Source organism: Myotis daubentonii, chromosome 13 (genome assembly GCF_963259705.1).
Source record: "Myotis daubentonii chromosome 13, mMyoDau2.1, whole genome shotgun sequence".
In the NCBI taxonomy this organism is placed as follows: Eukaryota; Metazoa; Chordata; class Mammalia; order Chiroptera; family Vespertilionidae; genus Myotis; species Myotis daubentonii.
Genome location: NC_081852.1, coordinates 41,926,676 through 41,943,841, shown reverse-complemented (window position 1 = coordinate 41,943,841; position 17,166 = coordinate 41,926,676). Strand labels below are relative to the sequence as shown.

Genomic DNA, 17,166 nt, shown 5'->3' with positions numbered 1-17,166 from the left:
GAAGGAGAGAGATGAGAGAAATACAGTGATCAGTTGCTTCCTGTACATGCCCTGACCGGGGATTGAACCTGCAATCTTTTGGTGTATGGGACGACGCTCTAACCAACTGAGCCACCTGACCAGGGCTCACTGAAGGCTGGTTTTTATCGCTGAAATTACGTTGGAAGCATCACAGAAGTTATGATGTCTACCTGGTGTGCTGGACATGCAGGCAGGAAATCACTAGTAGGATAGTGAGATTCACCATGATGCTTTTGGGCTGGCGACAGCTTGATCCCTGCACAGATCTCACAGCCATGGCAATAAGAGTCTAAATTGGCTTGTTCTTCACAGTGTCATTTTTAGTACAGACCCTGGAGGATGACCACCATCAAATAGTACTTCTAAGGAGGGAGCCCTAGGCATGTCTGAGTCCTATCTGAAGCCCAAGTTTTAACCAAAAATAGACCAGCCTCAGGAAGGGAGCTCGTCAAACAACCATTCTGCAGCATCAGTGCTTGGCAGAGACTGCTGGCTATGGCAGAGTTAGCTGGGCATCAGCCATGGCAGCGGATTACTCATAAGCCTAGTTGAGTATGTGTATGAGGTTGTGTGTGAGAGAAAAAAGGCCCTTGCTTCAAACAGCATTCTTCCTGTGTCTCCCAAAGATATATTTGTCCCTTTAAATGTTTCTTTTTTTTTTCTACACAATAGTCAGTATTTGAGATTGTGGGGAAAAAAGAAATCAGGAAACAACTCAAGAATCCAGTTTTTCAGAAGGGCCTGGGCAGACGCTCAGCATTTTGTAAATGGCCCTTTCTAGACTGGGCCCTTTCTGTGGTGACCTGCCAGATCCCTCCGGTAAGGTGGCCGGTTGTTTTCCCATTCTTCACTCTCAGTCTAAAGTAACTTCTTATTTCATCCTAGTCCTTTTCAATTTTCGTGACTTACTGCAATTGGATAGCTAAGTTTAAAGCAAGAACGTGGAATCAGTCAATACAGCCACAGATCCAGAGATGGTTAGAGCCGTGAGAGTCCTTCCCAGGTGATCCTAGCTGGGCCACGGAGATCATGCAGCTGCTGGGGGCCAGGGTCCTAAGCCCTAGTCCCGTGTGTGAATTTAATATTCCTCTCCCCGCCCTGCCATTCAGAGAGCCTGGCTCCCTTTTGCTCCTCCACTTGGCCAAACTGAGGTGTGGCCAGTGGGAAAGGGCTTCCAGAACTGAGGTTGATGGAACCATTTCAGTTCAAGGAGGTTGATGAGGAAAGGGGTGTTGTTCAGATTGCATTTTAAAATGGGTTGGGAATAACACTGGCTGTGAAAACATTATCAAAAATCTGCAAAATCAACACTCATTCTTCCTGGTAAACATGAAAGCTCAGCAGCTGCACCTCCCTCACACGTGTTTGGCCAACTGCTGTTCAGGACATTGTGCCTCCTTTGGTGGCGTATGGGGGCCGATTGAAGCCAGGATTGGCATTCCAGCTCTTTGCTGGGTGGGACAGGGCATATCAATGATCTTAAAAGCTGTCCCGGTTCAGGTCTTTGTTGAACTTAAACTGGAGCATATGCCCTTCCCTCTGGGGTACGTGGACCCTTTGATGGCTCTGTGTCGCTGGTCAGGCTTTGCAGAGTCAAGACCCAGTGGAGGCAGAAGAGCTGATCTTATTTATCAAAGGTGATTTGTGGGTGATTTCATTTAGTCAAAGGTGATTTGTGGGGGATTTCTTTTCCGTTGGGATCCTCACCCTCTTAATCATCTCATAACCTCTGTTATACAAGAGAATTCTGTTTATTTCAGAGAATGAGCCCACACACAGGTTTGAAGCAAGTCCAACAGGGACATTTGCCACTGTATAAAAACTTGACTCATCTTCTGCTCTTTGATGAGAACTGGTCCTTCTGTTTGCCCCTCCCCTCCACCTCCCCCAGTTGCCGACATCATTTGTAGAAAATGGACTATTTAGGAATGTCATGGTTTATTCCTCAGAACTGGAACTGTTGCCTGATTTTCTTGAGGAGATCCTTGGGAAAAGCAGAACTGCCTCATTTGTGCTTCCATTTCTCTCTTTTTTTCTTGCTTTCTTAATTTCATGTGTCCTCACAAGGAGATGACTTGGGAACAGTTACCAAGAAGAATGCAGGAGTAGTTAAGAACCAGTACAAGTTCCTGAAGTACGAGCCTGTCATTGGATCATATTCCTTTTCTGACATGGACTCAGGGATGTGCAGTCGATGCAGTACCATGTGTGCTGACCGCAGGCATCTAACGGGAAGGATCCCTCCAGGAGCCTACGGCTGAAATGGGCCGTGCGGGCTGGGTGATGAGGCGATAGGTAGATTCCCTGCCGGCTGGGTTGCTGCATCAGGTGTGCGAGCTCTACGTGGGAAGCCTCCTGTGGCAGACCTAGGATTGTGTCTGGTCAGTACTTTTTATCAGGCACTTGAAGCTGTAGAAGGCAGCCGTGTGAAGTGTGCAGATCTCTGAGGGCTGGGAGATAGCACTTACACTTCAAAGAGTAATCAGGACCCAGAAAGCTCTTCTAAGATGTGCCCAGCATCTGGGTTACAGAAAAATTTTGTGTGTGTAGGATGGGGGTGACCTGATTTTAAAAGAAGCTCTTGTGGAAAAAGACTCGGGCATTTTAGATGTTGAGGAAAAGAGGCAGGTGCTTCTTAGAGGAATGGAGAGGAGGTGGCTCTTAAGCTGGGTACCCTGATCATTTTAGGTTTGCCTTCTGGACCTCCTCACTTCCCCTCTACCCCAAGGGGCGATGCTGGGCTGGGTGCCCAGGAGCAGAGAAGTGGCTTTGACATTAGTCCTCCTCCTTGGCTTCCCCTCTGGGGAACCACCCCCCTTGCCTATTCAAGGCCTCTTCCATGTCTACATTGGCGTTTTGGGTTTCCTAGTTAGGCCCTGGGCCCTGAGGCTGTAGCTGCCTTTGTGTTTTGTGTGTGTGTGTGTGTGTGTGTGTGTGTGTGTGTGTGTGTGTGTGTTTAAAAATCAATGGGCTTTAGAAAATGCATAAATAGAATGTTTTGTATTCCTGTTTTAAACTTAAAAATAATTATATTCTGCAAATGCAAAAAGTAATAAATGTATGACTTTGGTTCCATATTGCATCAGGTTGAAGGTGGCAGGGAGAAGGTATAGGCGTGGGAGAGAGGAATAAAACAAGATATTGGGGTGGAGGGGGAAGCAAAGACAGTGACAAGTCGGGGGCGGGGAGAAGAAGCACAGAGAGAATTGCCCAGGAAGAAACTAACAAGGCACACAGAGTCAGAAAACAACCCACTTTGAGGTGAAACCAAGTGGCAGTAAAGCCTTCATCCCATCGCTGTAATTTTATGTCTAGGAATTCTGAGAAAATCACGGAATCACTATGCAAAAAGCGTTTGTATTTTCTTTGTAAATACACCATGAAGTCAGAAATATGACAACCTGATATGCCTCGCCACATGGAATGAAATATTGATATCTACTGATGGTATAAGAAGCAAAGGCCCAATTTATTTAATACTCTTCAAAATAAAATATCTCTTCTCCCTCAAAATAAAACAAAAACGTTACGGTCATTGGATACGTCCAAAGAGTTAAAGAACATTCTCAATGCACATATATAAAAAGAAACTACCTCTCAATCACCCAGTGGTTATCTCTGGATTGTGATTTTTATAACTATTATTCCTTCCCCTCCTTTTTTTTGAGGGGATGTTATTTTCTAACTTTTTAGAAAACAGTGAATGGTATTACTTTAGTCAGAAAAAGTTACTAAAAAATAACACTCTGGTTGAAAAATATGGAGAAACAACATTGGAATACTATCAGTTGTCTAGAATATTATTTATTTTTTATATCTTAAGTTGGAAAATATATCCATCCAAGGTATCCTGGCCCATTTTCCCTTTTTTCTTCTTCTTTTTAAATTTTGTAGTGTTATTCACAATTACACATGCATAGTTCTTCAGCACCACAATCTCCTGCCCCCTCATCTCTATCCCAACTCCCCAGTGGCAGTCATTTAAAAATATTAGCTAATTCTCTTGGTATTTACTTCCACATTTTTCAATAACTTGTATGTTTTGCTACTTTTGGGCATTATCTGTTGACTCCTTACCATGTAAGGTAAGAATTTAGCTCTCCTTTCCTCCTCCTTTCCATGTACCATCTCTCTTTGTCTTTTTTTTTTAAACATATTTTATTGATTTTCTACAGAGAGGGAAGGAGAGGGACAGAGAGTTAGAAACATCAATGAGAGGGAAACATTGATCAGCTGCCTCTTACACACCTCCCCCTGGGGATGTGCCTGCAACCAAGGTATATGCCTTTGACTGGAATCGAATCTGGGACCTTTCAATCCGCAGGCTGACACCCTAGTCACTGAGCCAAACCAGTTAGGGCTCTGTTTGTCTTTGAAGGAAGAAAAATCCTGTCTCGCTTCTCTAAAAGTCATGACATACATTATCCTAAAGGACAAGGGTTCCTTACATGGAGTAACATGTACATCCTTTGGCCTTTTGTGAAGCCAATAAGATTTTTTAAGGTCTGTCCAAAATTCTAAGTTCTAGGCCTGAGTTGGGCCAATGTTGTTTTTAGCTTTATGGGCCAACCAAAACAAGGTCCATTGGAATCTGGACTGAACCAGGGCATCTCCTGGATGATGTTTTTTGGCACGATCAATTTATTTTGTTACCTTTGCTTTTATCAAAAAGTAGAGTAGAGAAAATATGGCATCCAAGTTTATTATGGCCATGGTCTGCTGGACTTGACTATCCTGGGGGTCCAAGAAGACATGGACCTTGAACTCTCAGTTCCAGGGCCCTCTCAAGGAGACAGCTTCTGTTTATGTTTGAGTGGTCATGTCCAGGGTTTGTGGGGCAGTGGTAGAGGTGCCTGTGTCCTGAGGCCCCAGGGGGATTTGTATGAAGTTCTAAAAGTGCCCTCTTTCCCAGAAAAGCTGCTGCAGTTCAGTCTCAAAGTGGGGCATGTGGACTCTACTCCGAGTCTCGGAGTTTCCCAGAGCCACCCACAAACACCTCTGAATTCTTTGTCCAAATCTAGAGGCCATTCCTCTGGGCTTCTCCGTTTCCTCCAGGCTCATGAGCGACTCCCACTCCTGACTTTTGCCTCTATTTATGGCCCTTCTGAGTTCTGAAAAAGTCTTCCTTGGAACTCACACCAGTGATCTTAGCCTCTTTCTCATCAATGAAGAATGAGGGAAGGCAACAGAGCAATGTCTCGTGACTTCTACTGTAAGAAATGAAGACTCTGACTCTTAAAGTTGTAAGCCATGTGGTTTGTACAACTCTGCTTGCATATTTCCAGTAGTGAGGGGCTCGCTTTCTCAAGGAGCCACCCTTTCCACTGTTGGGGAGCTACTCTTAGGAACTGACATCCTTGTCTGGGATTTCTATCCACTAAACAGATAAGGGCTTTGAAGGTACAATTTGTTGAAACTAGTCAACAAAAATGACTCTTCCTGTTACTCTGGCATAAATGTATTGAAAATGGTTTTAAGAGGCAACCATAAAAGATGCTGATAGAAACTCATGTTTTCTAAGCACCAAGTGTGTTGCCAGAGAGGTTCAGTTTTGTTTTCTTTTTCATTTTGATTTTGATTTATTTGAGTTTGATAGAACGGTATCAGTGACATGAAGAATAATTATAGTACCTTTTGAAATTCTATCCTGGAACCCTACCAGGAACTGACCCAGATTTGTGCCAAGGAACACATCATAGGTTTGGGGTTTTTAAAAATGTGTTTTTAAAAATGCTCGTTTGAAATGCTAGGCTTTTTGTTACTTAAAGAGCATTGTTTTAGTGGGTGGAGTTCTTTTTTGATCTTCTAAGTTTAAACTTCTTAGATCAGGGTGACCATAGTGACCATCCCGGATGGTGAATTGAAGTGGCCTCTTAGAGGCAAGGCCTGTGCACGCGGGCGTGTGTGTGTGTGTGTGTGTGTGTGTGTGTGTGTGTGTTAACATTGGTGGTTGGATTACTGTGTTTCCTTTGAGAGTTCGTTTGTTTCCCCAGCTTTCTACGATGAACATTATATTAGAGAAAATTACTTGGAAAAAAGCATGGTTGCTTTCAAACTCGTTCCTGGTCTGCCAAGAAGGTAACCAGGTGACTTCAGGAGGAATAACAGACTGGAACCTGGGATGTTGGGAGCCAGAGCTGCCCTGGGAGTGGTTGTCCCAGTCTTTTTATCATCAAAGGTGCTTCTCTTTTTTTATCTTTATACTTATTTTTCTTCTAAATGTCCTTCCTTGCTTTGAAAGATTTCATCTAACCCAACATTGTGCTTATTAAGTAGTAATTCTCCCATTGTTGATCAATCAAAGATAGACTAACTGCCTGTTGAGGATTACCCAGATTTCTTTGTGGAGCTGATGCTATTCCAGCTAAGAGGAAAGATGTGTGATGCTCCAGTCGGCCTTTCTGTTAGGCACTTGTCTGTGCTGCCTTCAGTGCCACCACAGTGGAACTGTCTGAGTTGAAGACTCAAGGTTGGGTTTCTGCAGTTAGAGCTCTTCTGTGTTTTGAGCCCAGGACTTTGTATTCCCTTTAGGACTGATATTTCCCCCCACAAATTCCTTGATTTTGTTTTTACTGTAACAACATCTTGAAACCCCAAACCAATAATACAATAAAGCTTCATGACTGTGCTGACCTTTGCCTCATCCCTCAACATCAGCATAATCCTTATAATGGTTATAGTAGTTGGCATCAGTTGAATGTGCTTTACAGATTTACCACCAGGTACTATGTTAAATGTCTACCCAGATCTCAGTTGATCCTCTTAACTCCTTTGTGAAGCAAGTGCTGTTAATGAGTCCCCCTTTTACTGATGGAGAAACTGAGGTTGAGATTTTTATCCAAGGTCACGAGGCCAAAGAGCAGTGAAGTTAAGATTTAAATTGTTTTCCATCTCATAGATCTTTCATACCCTTTCTCTTTCACACCTTTCCTCCTAATCAGCTTTTTCTAGACAGGACCTCAGCTTCAGGTCTTTTTCATATCCCAGCACTTCACCTTTCTGTGTGTCTGGAGTGAATTGACTCTCTTTTCTCAGTTCCTCAGCAGGAGGTCCAGGAAAGGTGGCCAGACACCGGGAATGAAGGCCCTGTGCCAAGAGCTCCTCCTCCTGCACCCTGACAGACAGGATGGGAAGGCTCATTCCCGAGTGTGTGGGAACTGGAGTTGGGATTTGGTCCTCCCTTTTCTAATTTCTCACTTTTAGATTGGGGCTTTACGGGGTCCAAGGAGACATTTCCCAGCCACAGAAATGACTGCTCCATGCCTCCAGTTCTTTTTCTTGTGCCCTCTCAAAGTAGGAGGCATAGAAAGCCTCAAGTCCCTTTCTTCTGGAAAGGTGAGGAAGCTAGTGGAGGTACCTCTCTTCCCACGGAATGACCTTAGTTCCATTCTGAGCATGTAGAACAGGGGCTCTTAATTTTTATTGGGTCATTGACCCCTTTGAGAATCTGATGAAAGCTTTGGACCCTTTCCCAGAAAAATCATAGTGATTATAACCAACATTTATTTTGTAGGCATTGTGCTAAGCACTTACATGTATTATCTCTTTTAATCCTCACCGTAACCTTTTGAGGTGTACGGACTGTTGTTATCTCTCTTCTACAGACCAGGAAACTGGGGCATTGAGATGTTAAATGGCTTGCCTGTGGATACACATTTAGAAAGTGGTTGAGGGTCTTTGCATATGATTTCAGTTGAACCCCATGATCTAAAGTATCTCAGTTCTAGAGTACAAGCCACCACCTACACTGCTTAAAGAGGGAAATTTGTATGTGAAATAGGGTAGCAGGTGGATACCAACCCCCACAACTGGTGATCAACTGCTAGTCAAGGTGGTGGAGGAAGGAAAGGCTGTTCTTGGCTCCCCTTTGCAGAATCCTATCGGATCAGTTCTGCGAATCTGCACGGGGTTTCTGAGTGTCCAAGCTTTGCATGGATCCCACGCAGTTATCTAATTGGCATTTAACGGTAGGTAGGGAGTCAGACAATCTGGGCTTCTCTTAGTTCTGCCCCTCTAAGCTGTGTGACTCAGGGAGTCATTCACTCTCTGAGCCTGTCTGCTCATCTGCAAACCTTGGTGGATGACTCTGGGTGCCATTAGGATGGTGTGGGAGGGTCCTCACCACTGTGTGAGGAAGGCACTGCTCTTAATGTGCTTCAGTGCAGCTCATAAGCAAATGGCCTGTTCTTAGTACATTGTACACATTGTTCTGTTATTAAGATCAGTGGGCCCAGAAACTGACCTGTGACCACTCACCACGCTTGTCAACTGCAGCTTTGGAAGATACAGTGAGAATATTCATAGAGCAACAGTCAGTGATCATAATACATCAGATTTTGGAATAGTTTGTACCCTCCTCCTGACTCTGCCTTTCTGTTCCCCACCTGATTGTCCATGACCCTCACAGCAGGTGTCCTTATCATAGAGCCATGGGATATGTCAGTACTGGAAAGGAATGGAAATAGGCTCAGAGAGGTGTAGGAACTTGACCAAGATCACACAGCTAATCCATGGCAGAGCCAGAACTTTAGTTGTGCTACATGGCTGTCCCTTATCGCTTCTCTTAATGCCCTTCACAACCAGATGCAACTCTTCATCAGTTTATACCTTACCCCTTCTATTTGCTGAGTCATTCTCTCCATACCTTCTCCCTCTCCCTCCTCACTGCCTCAGTGTGTGGTGAATGAAGGAACAAAGCCATTTGTATAAGCAGAGCCATCTCAGAAGTTCTTTCTAGTGCTAGGCCCACAGTTCACACATTCAGATGGTTGTAACTTCTCCAGATGTCAGGATGAATCTCTGCTGTAGACAGAGACCCTCCTGGGAAACACCCCTCTCCATACACTGCTGTCTTCCCATTACAGTAGTGATAGGTACACCCAGCCAATGTATTACTGGAAGTTTGTGGAAGCCAAGGTGGTATGGTTCATTACTGGCTGTGTGGGGTTCTCTCTCCAGCAGAAGTCAAACTTGGATGTAAAGAGCATCTTTTCTGGGGCTGGGTCGGGTGTTCAGAGTAGTGATATTGAGCACTACTGGGCACTAGCTTAGCACTCACTACTCCTTGCCACTGTGAATGTCCATGGACCTTCTCTCTGCTGAAGAGAGTCCCATTGTCTATTACTCACTCAGCTTTCCCACTTATCTTACCTTCTAAGGAAATTTTTCTCTTTTTTAACTCAGTTCCTGGGCATTTTTTCATATAGAGTCAGGGCAATGAGTAGAGGCTGAGTTGGGGGACCAGGGGTTGGGGATCACCTGTGTATGTGTGTGTGTGTGTGTGTGTATATGTGTGTCAGTGTGTGTGTGTATGTGTGTGTGTGTGTGTGTGTGTAAGGAGGGGCTCTATTTACACTGAAAAAGCACAGTACTTGTGAGAGAAGATGGATTGGTGGCTAAAGGAAGGAGACGGAAACACCTCGAGCTGGGGTTTGGGGCAGTGGGGGAGTGGGGGGGGGGTGAAGAGTAGAGGAGAGTTTCTAGAACAGCTGCTGTCTATGTATGGGATATCATTTGTAGATAAGGAAGAAGGACTTTAAAGATAATTTCCTATGCATTAAGGACTTAATTCTCTCCCATTGGGTTTCAACAAGATCACTCACATTTTGAATTATTCCTTTTTTTTAAAATAATTTTTATTTCTTGAAGTATTACAAAGAGTATTACATATGTCTCCCCCCCCCCCCCCCCCCGACATTCCCCGGGCCCCTATCCCCTAGTGTCTTGTGTCCATTGGTTATTCTTATATGCATGCATATAAGTACTTCGGTTGATCTCTTAACACCCTCCCCCCCCAAACCCTCCCCAGGCTTCTCACTGTAGTTTGACAGTCTGTTCAATGCTGCTCTGCCTCTGCATCTACCCCTGTTCATCAGTCTATACTGGTCCCCATTATCTGTCCCAACCTCACTGGAGCCGTCCCAACCTTAAATTATTTCTTATATGTGGGCTGGATCGTTTGCTTGAGTGGCTACCTGGAGACCCAGTGATGTTCACGTTACTGGTGTATTCTGTCAGGAGACAGGCTGAGTGTGGGGCGGAAGAACGTGAGAAGCAGACTCTGGAGGTGGGTGATTGGGGAAGATGCACTGCTTTGGGGGGGGGGGGGGCTGACGTGCCAGAGTCAGCCCGATCGTTTTCCTGCATTAAAAATGAAGAATGATGTCAGAGTTCTCAGATTAGTGCTTATTCACTTTGTTACCTTAGTTCCAAATATAGTCTGAGGCAGTTCTACCGGGCAGTTTTACCTGTAGCAATTCATTGTGTTTTGTTTTTTTTCCAAAAAAGAGCAGATTTGTCCTAAAAAGAAGGAAAAGGTTGATTTTCTTGGCCATATTTTACTGAAATATCATTGCGGAAGGGTATTTAGTTTTTCCTCCAAGAAATTTTCCTTTTGTACTGTTTTGAGATGGAGGTAGCTTAGCACAGAGAGGGATTAGGAGCAGTGACTGTTCGGTTTAAATAAGGAAAATGCTTTTTTTCTGCCAGTGGGCCTCCTGGGGTTGACTGATCTGTGTGCTCTATCTGTCCAGTAAAACCTTTTCCGCTGGCAGAAGGCCCCAGAACAGAGGCGCTGGAACTTGCAGGTCTGTGTATGGAAGTCCTGGCCCCTGTGTGGGCTCCTAGGAGAGAGGAGAAACGCTTCTGCAGAAGAGCCCGAAAGGTTGACCTGGCCTCCGAGGAATTCAGGCCAGAGTTGGTGCTTTTGGATACCAGGGAAGGGCAGAAAGAATACCTGCCCTGGTCCCTCTCCTGTGCTGCTGGTGGCGATGCTGAACAGCTGTGTTCTTAGTCCATTTGCCAAGCTATTGGGCATTTTTAATTGTCCATCATTTTTGATCCTCTTAAGGACCTTGTGTGAGGGCAGGAAGTGTCAGCTGCTTTCTGGTGTAGCAGGAAAGCAGCCCTCTGCTGGGGAAGGTCCTGGTCAGTTTCTGGCCTCTCCCGGGGCCACACCTGCCTTGTTTCAGTCCAGAGGCAGCTCTGACAGTATGGGTCACAGTTCCTGAGTGTTTCTCAGAGGGACTCCTACAATGGCTCCACGATTTTATGAGTAGTGTGCATACTGGATCCTTTTACCCTCTGGATGGAAAGCCACTGTGCCATCTGCTGTCACTGTGCCATCTGCAGTCGCTATGCAGACTGGGCGTTGCGGTTAGTAAATGGGATGCCGGGAGATCCTGGATTCAGATTTTGTGACCTTAAGGATGCCAAGGGACATGTGCAGGTGTTGAGTACCAGCTGTAGGAAGATGCCATGCCCAGTGCTTCTAGTTACTCTTTTATGTCCGCTCACCCTCCGTTATCATGCTCAGATGCAGGGGAGGAAATGGACGCCAGGGAGGTCGATAACTTGCTCAGGGTCATGCAGGTGGTAGATGGAGATCAGGCTTGACCAAGTTCTCATTTTTTCCTTTATGATTATAACCCCCATGCTAGAATGTGTCTCCTCCGGCATGGCTGTGCAATAGAAACACGATGTCACCGTGTATGGCATTTAAAATTTTTTTTTTAAATATATTTTATTGATTTTTTACAGAGAAGAAGGGAGAGAGATAGAGAGTTAGAAACATCGATGAGAGAGAAACATCGATCAGCTGCCTCCTGCACACCCCCCACTGGGGATGTGCCTGCAACCCAGGTACATGCCCTTGACCGGAATCGAACCTGGGACCCCACAGTCCGCAGGCCAACGCTCTATCCACTGAGCCAAACCGGTTTCGGCTAAAATTTTCCAGTAGTCACATTAAAAGGTAAAAGGAAACGAGTGAAATGATTTTTAAATATGTATTTTTTTAACCCAGTATATCCAAACCATCATTTAAATATGTAATCAGTATTAAGAATTATCAGTGAGCTAGTTCACATTCTTTTATTTCCACACCAGAATTTTCAAAACCAGTGCGTGTTACCATCACAGTATGTCGCAGGTCACCCTGGCCACATTTCAAGGGCTCAGTGGCCACGCATGGCTAGTGGCTATCCTGCAAGATAGTACAGCTTCAGGATCTGACCCAAGAGGCGCATCCTGCAGGCTGCCAAGGATAGCTAGGGGTCACCATTTTTTAAATAAATGGTTTCCAAACGCCAAGGGATGAATCCGTCTGTGCCGGGCAGTCTGTGTGAGTGTCACCTGAGGAGGAGGGCATTCAAATTCCTCCACCAGTCTGGAGCCCCAGGTGATTCTTCTGCGTAGCCTGATTGGAAACAACTGCACTAAAAACATTCACTGGGCAATTTCCCCGGGTTCTCTGATTCAGCCCGCCCCCTTGTCTGGGCACTTGCATTCCAAGCACGTTCTGTGGGGGTGGAGGTGGAGTGTGATGGGAAAGGTGGGGGAATGCGAGCCCTGGGGACCTTTTTCCTCTCCTGCACATAGAACCGCAGTTTCTGTGCAAACAAGAAATCCTGTGTATTTACCTGGATGTGAGCATGCATAAGGGGTGGAACCTGCCCTTTTGGTGGCTCCGAGCAGGATCCCGTGCTCTCAGTAACGGTGAGACCAAAGAACCAACATTTTCACGGGAGAATGGGATACTGTTTTCTTTTCCAGTGGTTTGGTTTTAAAATGTGTTTGGTGACTTAGAGTAAGAATTTGTTCCTAAAGAGTTGTAGTTCTGGGTTCTAAACCTCAAAGGTCAGGCAGGTGGTGCAAGATGGAGGGTGGGAGATTGCAAATCAAACTCTTAGGAATGCTCTTCACTTTCACAAAAATGTGGCTGTCTCCCCTTCTTGGGGGAAATACAAGACCCTCTTGGTCTTTCATTTTCCTACTGTTGATAGAAAAATATTTCTCTTCTCAGAGAAAAAAGGAGAACAAGCAAATGATAAATGGCAAGTGACACTTGACCTTGGAGTTTAGGGAGGTGAGTCTGAGAGCCTTGCCCACCTAAGGGGGAATAGCTACTACCCAGCTCCACCAGATGTGGTCCTTAAGGCCCAGTGTTACCAGGTCTTGGTATTTTTAAGGAGAAGCCACAAATCCAGAATATTTAAAAGGTAAAATCTTCGGCTTTTAAAAAAAGAATCAAACATTCTAATTTAGAGCTTTGCAGGCAGAGAGCCTAGCAAATGCAAAGGCCCTTGAGGGAAGGAGCGCAGGGGCTGCTCAGGGAAAGAGGGAGGGAACCACCAACTCTGGGAGGAAGAAAGTATGAAGTCACCGTGAATCATTTAAAGTAGGCGTGCTTTTTTTTTTTTTTAAAGGGGAGCTAAAAATTATTTTCCTATTTTTTAACTAATTTTATTCTACTTTATGAACTTCCGTGTCATTCAGCAAACTTGGAAACATTCATTCTCCCTCCTACTGAATTTGTGGAGTGGGTAAGAGAACTTTAAAAAGCTCCTCCAAACCCACTTTCCGCTGCCAAGGGGTGTGAAGGGAGGACAGCTAGGCAGTGGGACCAGAGGCGAGAGATGCTTGAGCCACCTTGGCATTGAGCACCTTGGAAGCTTCAATGTCATTTAAGTCCTGAGGATGTGGCTCTGGGCATGGCCCCAATGAGATTGGTTCTGGGAAATAGGAAAGTGCTCTTCAAGGTCAAAAAAATAGTTTATTTTGCATATACTAGAAGGTTATCTTTAAATAATGCAGTGTGATTTAAAAAAAATTGCACAAAAGAAATAAAAAGATAATTACTCTGATATGTTTCCTTCCTGAATTGGTTAGCCTCAGGATCAGTTGGGGATTTTCTCCAATTCTACACTAGCTTTCTAAGCAGAGTCCTTCATAAAGTTCACTAAATTAATGGACTAATTAGTGGCTGCTTAGATTTCAGAGGCTAGTGGCAAGACTAAGGAGTTGGGGAATGGGTTGGCTCGATCATCTTTTGGCTGGGAGACATGAAATTTGAGGTATATTCTTCAAACAACCTGGAGGTTTTGAAGGAAGTGTATTGGGATACAGTCATTAGCCAGTCAAACAAAAGACCCCTTAAAATATCAAAAACAATAAGAAGGCAAGCATGAGTAGGTGCTTTGTGCCATGAAGGAGTGGTGCATGGTCTGTGAGGATATTTAACTAGAGAGGCCCCCATTGGTCCAGAGCTGATAGGATGGTCTGGATTGATGATTGGTAGGAACAAAGGTGGCTAAGGTGACTTTCACTGCCTCTTGTATTGTCCTTTATTCTTGGGATGGGGTAGAGATGAGGATATAGATGAGGTAGGTAGGTAATGGTTCAAGGTAGTTGGTAGGGCGTGGAGCAACTCTTGTGATTTCTTTTGGATGATTGAGTGAGAGAGAGAGAGGTCTTGTTTTAGGCAAGTTTATAATGGTTCTGTAGGGAATAATGGGTCTTCTAAAAGTTGAGGACCACCAGAAGTGGTCAGTTAGTATCCTGGCTTTTCCTAGACCTCCTGCCCACCCATGCTCTTCCAAATTTGCATTGACTCAAGTGAAGAACCCTCAAGTTGAAGGGGACCCTCATCCTAGTGAAGGACATTGTGCATTGTAGCTGGGCCTTGCCGTTAGGAAGGCTGGCCTTGGTCCGCCATTGGTGTCTCTGGCACTGGGCTGTCTGAATGTTGCCCGGTAGCATCCGGTGATGTCAGGGAAGGGATCTCTCTAGGCTGGTCCATTCAAGGAACCAGCTTACTCCGATCTGTCATCTTTGTGGTCCACAGCATTTACTTTGCCATTTTTGGCTTGAGATTGCTCAGGTTGTTACTTGACCACAAAGTGGAAATCTGGGAAGAGAAGTGCTCAGCTGGCTTGGCGGGTTTCCAGGCACTGCATTGATCTGCAGTGTCCTACTCTGTGGGCAGGAAGGACCTGATCTGAGTGCTGTGTGCCTTAGAGCTGTTCCTCGAAGGCCACCTTGATGACTGAGTGCTCCCAGACCCTCTGTTCTGCCACGGTGAGCCTGCACAAGTGTATGAGGGCTCAGTCTGTGCTGAGTCTGGACAACTCCAGTAGTTTATCTGGAGGCACTGGCATTGGGTACAGGAGGCCGCCTTCACTTACCTAGTTTGCATCCTGGCTGCTGGCATTTTATGTATTTTTATTTACTTAAAATAAAATGGAGTTACTAGTAGGTGATGGTTGTCATAATGTGATGTAGGGAATGGATAAATGTACTAAGAATGTTTAACTCCCTCAAAGCCTGGACCCTTGAATACTGCCTCGGGGATGCTGAATTAATGAGCTTAAGGAGTGAAAGGTACTCTTTTCCAAATGGGTATCAGAGTCTGGGCACCAGAATCACCTGAATAATTCTTGGGTCTTCAAATCAGAGACTCTTATTTGATGGGTCTGGGACCCAGGACATTATTTTTAGAGACAAGAGCTTGTCAGTTAGAGATCTAGGGAAGCTCTTTTCACTTTTCAAGTGAATTCTGCCTGCTTGTTTCCTTGTCCTGGCCTTGAACACTGAGCTCTGACCATGGCCATGTACTTGGTCTTCACTCCTAGTTATAGCCCTTTCCAAAAGCTTGTCTTTGGGGGATGCTATCCCCCCTCTCAATACCCTCCTGCCTCGTTTTGCCTCAGCCTAGGTCAGGAGTGATGCCTTCTCTCTTATCCATGAAGAACAGGACAACTCCTCCTGGGACACTTTCTCATAAAACCTCCTGCTTGAGGCTTGACTGCATAGTAGATTGTGGCCCTGGAAACCCAGGCCCTGGGCTGGAGACAGGACCATGTTGTGACTGGCACAGGGGAAGACAGTGTTGACTGTCTTCTCAGAGACCTTGTTTCTTCGGCCCTGCAGACCCTGGGATAGCACTGGTTGCATTGCCGTGGAGCGGGTACACTCTTTATAAGGGCACCTGTCGAGATAAATTTTCAAGAGTGCACATGCAGGGCTGCACATTGAGTCTCAACAGATGTGGGGCACATGGCATAAGGCAGGGCTTTTTCAAAGATACATATATATGGATTTCAGAGAGGAAGGGAAAGGGAGAGAGAGATAGAAACATCAGTGATGAGAATCATTGGCTGCTTCTTGCATGGCCCCTACTGGGAATCGAGCCTGAAACCCTGGCATGTGCCCTGACCAGGAATTGAACCGTGACCTCCTGGTTCATAGGTCGACGCTCAACCACTGAGCAACATTAGCCAGGCAAGGCAGGGCTTTTTAAGACCTCTGAGATCATGTGAGATTTGGACTAGGCCTCATTGGAGGGGCTGCTGTCGTCCTTGCTTTTGCCCATGTTGTCCTATGACCTGTAATTCTCACCTTCCCCTCAGTTTGCCGCCTGTCTGCTCCACTCCCATCCCTGCTCAGGGCTTCCTCAGGCCTCTGTCCATGCAGGGAAGCGTCTGTTCACCTCAGCTGCACTGGACGCCCCTGCTCAGCGCTCCCATAACACAGTGCCTGCGCAGCTCTTTACAGTTACCCATTGTTTTCAAATTCTTTCCGAGCGTCTGGGCCCTTCTTTTACCCAGACAGAGCAACTTAAGGGCAAGGACTGGGGCCTGTTCATCTTTGTATCTCAGTCACCTTGCACACTGCCTGGCGTGTAACAGGCTCAGTAAATTCCTGCTGAGTGAATGAATCAATACATCCGTTGAAGGATGATATAAATAACTCCCACCAAGGGCTTCTAGTTGTGAACATCATTCACTTATTACAGTGCCAGTACCTTGCACGTAAGCTTATTTATAGCCTTGTAAAGGGGAATTTTTCTAGCATAAAGAATATATTTTAGACAGTTTTGGACATTAACTGAACACTTTTGAAGTAGTAGATGCATTGTATTTGTGATAATTATTTTTGTACTTAAAGCAGCAAAATTATTGAAAATTTCACATTCAGAAACAAACAAACCTTTAGGGAACCTGATAGCATTTACTCTTATTTATTTATTTATTTATTTATTTATTTATCTATTTATTTTTTACAAATGAAGGTATGGAGAACATTTTAGTACAAAGTAGATACTTCTAATGTATTTCCTTGAATTTAGTATTAGCTTTGAGACACACACACGCACACACACACACAGATCTCTCTCTCTCTCTCTCTCTCTCTCTCTCTCTCTCTCTCTCTCTCCCCCCCCCCCTCCCCTCTATCTATCTATCTATTATCTGTCTATATAGTATTTATTTTTTTGGCTTCATAATATAAGACTGCTATGCAATGGGGCATAGTGAAAGTTTGTGGATTGGCAGTCAAGAGACCTAGAGTCTAGAATTAGCTCTCCCC

The 17,166-nt window shown here is 45.0% G+C and overlaps 1 protein-coding gene across 47 annotated transcripts in view; it reads left to right on the top strand.

Moving 5' to 3' along the window:
* Positions 1-17,166, top strand: part of SORBS1 (sorbin and SH3 domain containing 1) — a 214,959-nt gene that overhangs the window by 39,983 nt on the left and 157,810 nt on the right. The gene's annotated exons all lie outside the window — the stretch shown is intronic.